Source organism: Telopea speciosissima, chromosome 6 (assembly GCF_018873765.1).
Source record: "Telopea speciosissima isolate NSW1024214 ecotype Mountain lineage chromosome 6, Tspe_v1, whole genome shotgun sequence".
NCBI classification, from domain to species: Eukaryota; Viridiplantae; Streptophyta; class Magnoliopsida; order Proteales; family Proteaceae; genus Telopea; species Telopea speciosissima.
The window spans coordinates 60,151,610-60,163,936 of NC_057921.1; the positions used below are offsets into that span (position 1 = coordinate 60,151,610).

Sequence of the window (12,327 nt, forward strand, 5' to 3'; positions counted from 1 at the left end):
GGGCATGGATAAATTGGCTCACTACTCCCACTGCATATCTGGGCGTGTCATAGAAAGGTAAATAAGCTTCCCAACTAGCCTCTGGTACTTTCCCGCATCAACAAGAGGAGAACCACAATCTTCTCCTAGTTTGTGATTCTGCTCAATAGGAGAACTTGCTAGTTTACATCCTAACATCCCTGTCTCTGTCAACAAATCAAACACAAACTTTCGTTGACATACGTTGATTCCTTTCTTGGTCCTTGATACTTCAATGCCTAAGAAATACTTCAAGGGGCCCAGATCTTTGATTTCAAACTGTTTAGCCGAGTAGCTTTTCAGTTTATCTATCTCAGCCATATCATCTCCAGTGACTACAATATCATCAACATAAACAATGAGAGCTGTGATGGTACCATTGCCCCGCTTGGTAAAGGGAGTGTGATCTGCTTGACTATGGGAATATCCATTCTGAAGAATAGCTTGTCGAAAGCATTCAAACCATGCCTTTGGAGATTGTTTGAACCCATATAGTACCTTCTTGAGGAGGCACACCTTCCCTTCAGCTGAGGGTACTTTGAAGCCCTGTGGGGGTTGCATGTACACTTCCTCTTCCAAGTCACCATGAAGAAAGGCATTCGTCACATCTAACTGATATAGAGGCCAATCTTTATTGGCAGCCAGAGATAAAAGAACTCTTATGGAGTTGTGTTTAGCTACTAGAGCAAATGTCTCCTGATAATCAATCCAATAGACCGGACTGTACCCTTTGGCTACTAACCTTGCTTTGTATCTTTCAACAGTACCATCGGATTTATACTTGATTGTATAGACCATAGTTGTCACGTCGTCACGGCGATCCAAGTCGGTGGAGGGGTGTCATGTCGATATATCGACCATGTTTTATTTTTTATTCTCTATTTTTAATGTCATTTAGTATGCTATAATATATACCCTATAACATAAAAAATTAACATTAAAGTGTACTACTAATCTACTATGGTTTAATTCATGAAAGTGTATTATCCATTAGTGTATATGAAATCATGGATTATCAAATAATTGATAGCAATAGTCTTGCTGATAATAAAGTTGAAAAATCATCAGAGTTGAGATATGATTCATATGAAAGTAATTACAAAAGTAACAAAACAAAAATACAATTACAAGAACGTAATTTATATTCAGTGAATAAAGCTAATAAACAACCCATCTAAATAAAAAAAAATTTGTTGATGTGAATATGTGATTGTGTATTAGTGTTTTCTGTTTGTTTTTTTTATTTTTATTTTTTTTATGTTGAGGAAAAGGCATTAAAATAAAAAATGGTGAAAAAAAATTATTGTTAAAAAAATTAAGTTTTATAATTTGAAACAACCATGTCGCCCGATATGGCCATATGCCATGGTATGGCGTCCATGGCGGCGCCATGGCGACAATATGGAGGCCATATCGATCGATATTCTTACATCATCCATATCGGTGGTCGATATGCCCACTTCTCCAGCGATATGACGCCGCCATGACAACTATGGTATAGACCCATCTGCATCCAACAGGGACACGTCCCTTAGGAGGATCTACCAACTGCCAAGTGCCATTCTTCTCAAGAGCCATCATCTCCTCAAACATAGCTTGTCTCCACTTTGGGTCAGACATAGCATCAGTAACATTCCTGGGAATAGAAGCTGTAGAGAGAGCAGTAATAAAGGCAATACTTGTAGAAGAAAGTGCATTATAGGAGACAAACTGGGCTATAGGATTAGTACAAGCTCTTTTCCCTTTTCTAACAACAATGGGAAGCTCTAAATCAGATGGAGGAGAATGAGTGTCACCTGATTGAGGAGGATGCGGATCTGGATCCAAAGAGGACTCTTGGTAGATCTGCTTTTCTCTGTTATGCAAGCCTTCACCCTTTTTGTAGGTAATGTGGTTATCCTTCTCCTTACCAGAATCATTCTCAACCACCAATTCTGTATTCACACCTAATTGTGATTGATCACCCATATTACCCACATCCACAGTCTCTACAGTCTTGTGTGTTCCAATATCAAACATAAAAGGGGAGATAGGGAGAGGAGAGTGAAAATAATCAACAGCCTGTTCACTTCCACAATGCTCCCCCTGAAGAGGATGCTGAGAAGGAGCAAAGAAAGGAATAGATTCAAGGAAGGTGACATCCTTGGAGATAATGCACCGACGAGAAGAAGGGTGATAGCACTTGTAACCCTTAGTAGTAGAAGAATACCCAAGGAATAGACACTTGAGGGCTTTAGAGTAAAGTTTAGTGCTAGCAAATTTGTTAACATGCACATAACAGACACAACCAAAGACTCTAGGAGGAAGAGAGAAAGCAGAAACCTTAGGAGATAAAATGTCCAAGGGAGACTTGAAATCAAGAAGCTTGGTTGGCATGCGGTTGATGAGAAAAGAAGCTGTGAGAAGGGCAGCAGACCAGAAGGTCTTGGGGACATTCATGCCAAACAAGAGACTGCGGGTGACCTCCAATAAATGGCAATTTTTCCTCTCAGCAACCCCATTTTGTTGGGGTGTGTCAACACATGCTAGCTGATGGATAATGCCATTATTAGAAAAGAAGGTTTGGAGGCCACCAAACATGTATTCACCCCCTTTATTGGACCGAACTATTTTGATCCGAGTATCAAACTGAGTAAGAATCATCTGATAAAAGGTTTTAAATGCATCACAAACATCACTCTTGTGCTTCATGAGAACAGTCCAAGTAGCACGAGAAAAATCATCAATAAATGACACAAAGTAACGATAGCCAAATAAGGAAGTAGTAGGAGAAGGTCCCCAAACATCCGTATGCACAATATGAAAGGGAACAGCAGTCTATTACCATGATATGGATAAGAGGAACGACAATGTTTGATAAACATACATGGTTCACATTGAAAAATATGGGAAGAAGCAACAGAAGAAGATAAGTGAGGCAATTGTTTCCTCATTACAACAAAAGATGGATGGCCAAGACGGCGGTGCCATAACATAACAGACTCCACAGAACTACTATCATCACGTCCACATACATAGGACTGAGCTGTGGGCAAAAAAGGGTAAAAAAGATACAGGCCTTGTTCCTCACGTCCACTACCAATAATCTTCTTCGTCACCAAATCATGAAAAAGACAATGAGGAGGATAAAAGGTGACACAACAATTCAGAGATTTAGTCAAGTGACTCACAGATAAAAGATTAAGAATAAGGTTAGGGACATGAAGGACAAAAGTAAGAGAAATAGACGGTGTAACAGGGATATTGCCCTTACCAGAGATGGAGGAAAGGGAACCATCGGCTACCCTAACCTTGTCCTTACCAGAACAAATGGTATAGGAATCATAGTAATGGGATGTACCAGTCATGTGGTCAGTGGCACCAGAATCAATGACCCAAGACTGGGCTGCAGTTGAAGCTGAGGTGGAGACCTGTAAAGCTGAGGATGAGGAACAACTGGCCACTGTGGATGCAGGAGATGTGCTCAGCTGTGACATAACCCTGCGAAACACCACATCTACCAAAGTGGAGCATCTGTCTCAGTCATCACAGAATGTGCTCTAGCTCCCCCTCTACGGTCACCACGACCACGAGTGCCAGGAGGGCGACCATGAAGAGACCAACACCTATCCTTGGTGTGTCCTGTCCTCCCACAATGATCACATTTAAATCTGTCACGACCAACTCCACTAGCACCAATTGGCTCCACTACTCTTTCTTTAGTACGGTTAGGCCCTTGGCCTCTACCATCTCCCTTGGTGTCTCGGAAGGAACTCATATTGAGGGCTGACCGCTCAAGAGATGGAACAGATGTTGGTGCCATAGTAGTACGTCGAGTTTCCTCACTCTGTAAGTAACTACTGACCTCACTAAGAGATGGAAAGGGAAGCCTGCCTAAGATCTGAAGCCTAATTGGCTCATAGTCAGGATTCAAACCACCAAGTAAGGAGAAGACACGCTCCTTTTCAAGGGTCCGGTGTACTTTGGCTTTATCCTCTGGGTTAGTCAACTGGAGGTCCCTATAGTGGTCATACTCCTCCAAAAGACCAAGAAAAGCACTGTAGTACTCAGAAATGGTCTTGTCACCTTGTTTCATTGAGTTAATTCTCTGGTGGAGCTGATAAACCTTGGCAGAGTCGCCCACTCTGTCAAAGGTCAGGGCGACACTGTCCTAGATTGCCTTGGCAGTTTCTTTTCTTATAAATCTTCTCCCAATCTCGGGTTTCATGGAGAAGATTAACCAGGTCATCACTGTAGAGTTTTCTGTCTCCCATGTTCCATAGATAGGTGAACTGGGCTCTGGGGCTTTAATGGCACCTGTAATATACCCAAGCTTCCCTTTGTTTCGAAGAGAAAGCTTCACAGAGTGTGACCAGTCCAAGTAATTAGTGCCATCAAGTTGCACAAAGGAGATCTGTAGATGGGTGTTTTTATAAACCAACCGAGGAGCTGTTGGAGTGGGCTGTGAATCAGCCGAACCAAGACCAGATGTTGATGAATCAACCATAGTATAAGGAAAGGAACACTTGACCATACACAAGGGTCCCAACAACAAGTGGGGAGTACACACTCAACCTAAGAAATGATTCTTACAACAGAAAAAAAAGAAATTCCAGCAGGAAGAAAAATAGCATAAGGTGGAACAGCCTTTACCCACACACTTTCCAAGCAACAAAAACACTTAATACTGTTGCAAGACTTCAGACAAGATGTCCATAATTGTTTCTCAACTAAGAGAAGAGCCTACTGTATTCCAAGTACAAGAAAAAGAACCAAATATCAGTCTCAGCTTTACCTGGGCAGAAACAGAGGTCACACGAGAATGAGTTATGCTCCAAATAGCTTCATATCCATCAAGTGCAAGCATAAGGGGCATAAATAGGACTCAGAAACGATCTTAAAGAGCTACTCCGTGATCCAAACACAGCCCGAGAGAAGGAGATACAAGACCTGCAACAAAAACCTGGCGGAAAACCTAGAAAAAGCTGGGTGAGCTCCAAAACTTCATCAGGGCTTCAAAGTAGCTCAAGAGGCAGCATCACTAACTTGAATAGGTTGAAAATAACCTATTTCAGACTCCTTCAACAAGCAGTTTACATAAGAGCCTCTTCCTTGGAATCCCTTATGTTCTTGGATTCCAAAGAGAGTAAAAAATAGGGAGAGAGAGATTGGATACGACTCTCAAAACCTGCTCTCTGATACCAAGTTAAGATTGAGATTGAGAGTGTAAGTAGAAGAAGAAGAAGAAGTTGAAGGAGGAAGAAGAAGAAGAGGAGAAGAACAAGGAGGAGAAAGAGTCTCGGTTGTAAGTTGTGTCTCGGGATTTCTCCCTCCACACCTATATTACTCAAATATGATGTCTTGACATATTACATCCAACCTCCCTAGGGAGGTAAAGGGTAAAAAGAAAGAAAAAGAAGAAATTACATAATATGGAAACTAGTTAATATCTAGTTCCAGAAATACCCCTAGGACATGAGAACTAATAACTTTAACAAAGATGTGTCGATACCGCAACCCAGAATGGAGTAGCCGAAAGGAAAAACCGCCACTTATTGGACGTGGCTAGAGCCTTTACATTTGCCCGCCATGTTCCAACCCAGTATTGGGGGGATGCTGTTCTCATTGTAGCTTACCTCATTAATAGGATGCCTACTCGGGTCCTTCACTCTCGTACTCCCGCTGAGGTTTTGCAAGGCTCCTCCTCCCTTGTTCCCCCTAAGGTATTTGGCTGTGTTTGTTGTGTTAGGGATACTTGATCCCCTGTTATGAAAGGTTACAAGTATTACTATCCCCCTACCAGACCAGACATACTATGATGAGTATGGATGTTATTTTTTGTGAGGCGCTTTCCTATTATTCATCACCACCTCTTCAGGGGGAGAGTTTTGGTGAAGATGTGTTGACTCTTGAGGCTCCTCTACAATATGCCCAACTTGAGTCTAATCCTATTGTTCACACTGATTCTGTCGCTCCACCTACTGCTGCCCCTCTCTTTGTCTCGTGTAAAGGGGATCCTATACATGGGGAGACTATGGATAATGGTAATGATGAAGTTCCTCTTCAAGGGGAGCCCACTCCAGTTCAGAAAACCATTAGTGAGTTTCAGAGGAGAATTGATGATTCTAATCTTAAAGTCTATCAGAAAAGTTATACTAGAAACAAGCAGCTTCAATCCACTGCAGCACCAGTACCCATCCACTTACTGATCCTGGATCCAGAGCCTACTTCTCAATCTGGTAAGACCCCTTCTTGAGTTACCTCTTGCTCTTGGCAAAGGTACTAGGGCTTGTACTCACCCCATATCTCATGTTGTCTCCTATAATTCTCTTTCTCCATCTTTTCGTGCATTTGTTTCATCTCTTTCTTCTGTTTTTATTCCTTAGAATTGGCAGGAAGCTTTGGCAGATGGAAAGTGGAAGGCAACAATGATGGAAGAAATGGTAGCCTTACAAAAAAATGATACATGGATTCTTTTGGTTCTTCCTCTAGGGAAAAGACCAGTCGGATGTAAGCGGGTATTTATGGTAAAGCAGAAAGTGGATGACACTATAGATAGGTATAAGGCACGACTTGTGGCAAAGGGGTTCACTCAGACATATGAGATTGATTATTAGGAGACATTTGCACCAGTTGCAAAACTGAACACCGTAAGAGTGGTGTTGTCTTGTGCTATAAATTTGGGATGGGATCTGCAACAGTTGGATGTGAAGAATGCCTTCCTCCATGGAGAGCTTGATGAGGAGGTATGCATGGATATGCCACCAGGGTTCTCATGTGACAAAACCTAAGGCAAAGTTTGCAAATTGAAACGTGCACTACATGGGCTGAAGTAGTCAACTCGAGCATGGCTTGGCAGGTTTCATAAGGCTATGGTTTCTGTGGGTTATAAGTAGAGTAATGCTAACCATACTCTATTTATAAAAAGGGTTGGTGATAAAATCACCATTCTCATAGTCTATGTTGATGACATTGTGGTAACCGGAAATGATGGTGATGACGTTGGTCAGCTGAAGAGCTTTCTTGGACAAGAGTTCGAAATTAAGGATATGGGAAAACTACAATACTTTCTTGGGATTGAAGTTGCCAGATCTTCAAAGGGCATCTTTCTCTCTCAAAGGAAGTATATCCTAGATTTATTGTCTGAGACTGGATTGTTAGGTTGTCATCCTTCTGAAACACCTATGGATGCTAATGTGCGCTCAAGGAGGAGGGTGAACCTGTTGACGTGGGCCAATATGAGCGTTTGGTGGGGAGGCTGACTTATCTTTCGCATACACATCCTGACATCGCTATAGCGGTGAGTCTTGTTATTCAGTTTATGCATGACCCTTACTCTTCTCATATGGAGGCTGTTCTTTGTATTCTTCATTACTTGAAGTCAGCTCCAGGGAAAGGGATTCTTTTGTCTCCTCATGATCACCTGCGGATAGAGGCCTATACAAATGCTGATTGGGCTGGTTCTCCTGACAGAAAGTCTACCTCTGGGTATTGTACTTATGTAGGTGGGAATCTTGTCACTTCCCGCAGCAAAAGTAGCATGTGGTAGCTCATTCTAGTGCTGAAGTAGAGTTTCGTGCTATGACATAAGGAATTTTTGAGTTGTTATGGCTCAAGGGTTTACTACAAGACCTTGATGTTCCTGTTCATCTTCCTATGATGCTGTATTGTGACAACAAGGCAACGATCAACATTGCTCATAATCAGGTACAACATGATTGAACTAAGCATGTTGAGATTGACATGCATTTTTTTTTTGGATGAATAAAAATTTAATTACGAAGAAAGAAGAGGAATGAACAAGGAGAAGTTGGAAGAAGAACTAGTTTGTGTCCCGTTTGTGAAGTCTGGTGACCAGCTAGCTAATGTTTTCACTAAGGGGCTGACTGGTAGATTGTTTCATTCTGTTTTAGTCAAGTTGGGCATGTTTGAAATCTGTGCTCCAACTTGAGGGGGAGTGTTGACTTATTTTATGTATAGCCGACTCTTAATAGGGTCGGCTATAATAGGGATATTTCTGTCCTATGTATTCTCTTTCATTCATTATAAATAAGAGGTTGGGGGTGATCATTTAATCATCCTAGCATCAAATCCTAATTTTTCCCGGTTAACAGTAGGTTCTATCAATCTTGAAGGATGAATTTGCTCTCCTGATGGTTTGGTTCTCTGTGAGTATACTCTCAGGCACTTGAATTCGACTATTGTAAGTGGTCTCAATCTCATTTCTGATTCAAGGTTTGAGGGTGAGATCATAGTCCATATTGGAAGGATTGGAGAACTAAGTTTAGTAGTCATCTATAAGTAGTGTGAACCATGGTTCGAGAACTCGCGAGATCTCGGTTTTTTGAGAAATTGAGTCGAGTTACCATACAATTTTAAAAATTTCACTATCTCGGTCGAGTTCTCGGGTAACTCGAGATCTCGGGTCGACCTAGAACTCGACCCATCTACCTCTTTAAAACTTACCTAACTCGACAGAACTCGACACATATCTCGGTCGAGTTCTGTCCATTTCCTTCTTCATTTTACCTGTGGATTTCAAGTTCTGACCTTCGGGAGAATTGAATCAGCTGCACATTTAAAGGATTCAGCTACACATCTTCAAGATTCATCTCAAATTTGAAGCATCTTTGAGAGGTAAACAATTCTTCCCCAAATCTTTTTTTTTTCAAAAAAATTTGTCCAAAACTTGTTAGATTCTTGTAAATTTAAGATATGTTACATAACTTTGGACGATCTATCATAATTTTGTATTTTCACCCATTAAAAAAATTATTTTATTTTTCAGAATTAGTAAAAATATTATTTATTTTTAAAAAAGATATAATATTAAGGAAAAATACATGTTCTTGTTGGAAAATTATGTACAACATATGTACATAAGGTCCAACTTCAAATGGTGTCAAATACATCATTATATTATAATGTTTTATGCTTTAAGATATAAATATTTTTAATAAAAAATGTAAATTTTATTTTTAATTAAGAAATAAATACTAGGGTTAGGGGAGAAATATGATATAGCTATTTGATTATTCTAGTAGCTTGACATTATGTTTAATAGTTACGAATACAATACTTTAAGTCTTTAATACATTACTTTAACTGTTTAATAGTTACTAATACATGCTTCTTTATGTAACAGTATAAAGAGTAAGACATTTGGTATACAATGGGGGACTGTGTTGATATAGCATGGCAACATGGAGTCTCGATGTCCAAGGATAAAAAGAAATCCAAGTGTAACTATTGTGGAAAGTTGCTATCTTGAAGAGCCACTAGGTTAAAACAATATTTGGCTGGTACAAGTACGGACGTTGCCACATGCAGAAATGTTCCGAGCTGAGTGCAACAAGCTATGGCACAACATTTGAGAGAGGATGAGCAAAGAAAGCTGAGAGGGAAAGACAACAAAAGGAGTTTGATGAGGCAGTACTAGAGAGGCCTAGTGTAGAGATCCTTGGAGGAGATGATACTGAATATAGGCCTACACCTGGTGAGTTTGAATCAGAGGCTTAGTGGAGAATTTACCAGCAGACTTTGGTAGAGTAGACAAAGTTTGCATTTTGAGAATATAAGAAGACATGAGCAGGTAAGAGGAGTTGGTGGATCTGGCTCAGCTGCACTAGTGCGACAAGATGAGAGGAGGAGAAGCACTGACACAAGACAGATCCCACAGCCCCCCAACCTGACCACGAACACATTCCCCAGATCCCATTTTTTAGTAGGATCCATCTATTTTTAGGCAATAAGATACCTACCAGCCAACCATCTTGTAAGTGTTTGGTGGTAAACAAGAGAAAGCACAGAAAGCCTTAAGCAAGTTCATGTTATACAATGACATTCCAACTAATGTAGCACAAGGAACATACTGTCATGCATTGTAAGTGTTTGGTGGTAAACAAGAGAAAGCACAGAAAACCTTAAGCAAGTTCATGTTATACAATGACATTCCAACTAATGTAGCACAAGGAACATACTGTCATGCATTTCTTGGCGCTGCAGGGAGGGCTGGCCCAGGATGGAAGGGGCCTTCACCACACGAATTATATAATGTATATTTGCCTAAGGAGGTAGATGAGATGAAAGAGTACATTGAGGGTCTGAAGCCAAGCTGAGAGTTGTATGGGGTTATCCTTATGGCTGATGGTTGGACTGGACCTACTAGATAGTCCATTATCAATTTAATGGTGAGCTGCAATGGGAATACAATATTCTTGAAGTCTGTTGATGCATCAAAGCATGTAAAGGATGCATCATACTTGTATAAGGAACTGAAGCAAGTAGTGGATGATATAGAACCAAAGAACGTTATCCAAATTGTGACGGATAACGGTTCTAACTTTAAAAAGGCTGGAGAGATGTTGATGAATAAGAAGAGTAAGAGGATCCACCTCTTTTGGACTCCATGTGCAACACCTCTTTTGGACTCTATGTGCAACACATTTCATTGATTTAATGTTGAAGGACATGGGGAAGAAAACTTTGTTGGCAAGTGCGGTCTATTGGGCAAGACAAGTAACTAATTTTGTATATAACCATAGTTATGCTTTAGCCATATTGAGGGAAAAATGCAATGACGATTTAGTGAGACCTGGTGTCACTCGATTTGCTACCAATTACAGTCCATTGAAGAGCTTTCAGACGGAGGTGGTAGGTTTGAGGTCTATGTTTGCAAGTGAACAGTGATTAGGTTGGCAGGGGTCTAATGCAGAAGAAGGGAGGGTAGCACAACAGACCATTGCAAGTGACCAATTCTGGAAGGACTGGCATAGATTTGTTGCTATATTAGAGCCAGTGGTGGGAATATTAAGGATGGTTGATACAGAGAAGAAGCCTACCTTGCCCCACATTTATGCTGCCTTTCAGAAGATGAAGGAAATGGTCAGAGCTGCGATACCCCGGAGTGCAAGGTCATACACTAACATCATTGATGAGCGGTGGGAGAAGCACTTGAGTCATCCATTGCATAAAGTTGGTGAGTTCAACACTTCAACATACTTTACACATTATATGAGTTTTTACATTTACATATTCAAAACTCAAAAGCATTAAGTCACTAACCAGTTATATTTGTGGTTTCCACTTTGCCAGCATACTATTTGAATCCAAAGTATCAGTACTAGCATGATTTTGGCTAGACACAGATTTGTTAGTGGCAGTTCAAAATGTTATTGAGAAGTTGGAGCCCAATGCATCAACATAGGCTGACTGCAATGATGAGGTGAGAGTATGGGACTTGGTACTTTGGTAGTAAGTAAAGGAATGTAATTACTAAATAGCAAATATTAATGCCTCTAACAATGTTTGAAATTGAAAATGAAAACAGACCCAATACTTTAGAGAATTTACATATTCCTAATATTCTATATTTGTACATATTCTTAATATTCTATATTTGTAATGCCGCTGACTGATGGGTGCTTTATGGTACAAGTGCACCCGACCTGAGGAAGATAGCAATGAGACTGCTCTCACAAACTTGTTCATCCTCCGGACGCGAGCGCAACTGGAGTACATTCGAATTGATCCACTTGAAGAGGCGGAACAGATTGAGTAGCAAACGATTGGAGCAGCTGGTGTATGTGCATTACAATATGAGACTAAGGATGAGGCACATACGTGAAGGAATGGACACCAATGATAAAGAACCCATCGAACTAGCCAACATTCTCCAGGAGGACTCTGATGATGATGAGGATCCCCTATTCCAGTGGGTGAGGGATCATGATGCACCAGATATGGATTAGCCTGGGGTTAGGCCCGACCCCACCATTGCGTCCGTAACCGGTACAGATGTTGAAGACTATATGTCGCAAGAGGGGTGTGCACATTCAGAATCACCGAGACCTTTTGAGGCTGTAACAGGAAGTGCTGATGATGATGATGATGATGGTGGTGTGGTGGTGATGGTGGTGGCATGCGGAGTGGTGGTTATTTCGATGATCGTCATGAGGGGATGCGCGAGCAGTACCAACATGAGGTGGGAACGCATGCAGGCCCTGTGCGTTACACAGGTGAGTTTCAGTTTACGCATGCCACTCAGGATCGAGACCATGGTGCCCACACTGCTACGTATAAGAGAAAGAAGGGTTGCAAACAATCACAGGCTCAGGATGATGACATGAGTATGAACATCATGCTTGCAAGTTTCGGAAGCATGAGTATAGATACTACTAGTGAGCATCAGTTGTGGCATTCATCTCAGCCTCATCCTGACTATGATTATGGCCAGGAGAGCATCGGTTCTGAATATAGTGGCTATGGTTAGTTTGGGCAGTCAATACTTGAATTTGACAATCAAAGCACTGGGTCAGGTTTTGGGCCCAT

At 41.0% G+C, this 12,327-nt stretch overlaps 1 protein-coding gene across 1 annotated transcript in view; it reads left to right on the plus strand.

Annotated features, from left to right (window-relative positions):
• The window catches only part of LOC122665298 (exocyst complex component SEC6-like), an 88,738-nt gene that overhangs the window by 44,320 nt on the left and 32,091 nt on the right, over positions 1 to 12,327 (plus strand). The window lies entirely within an intron of this gene.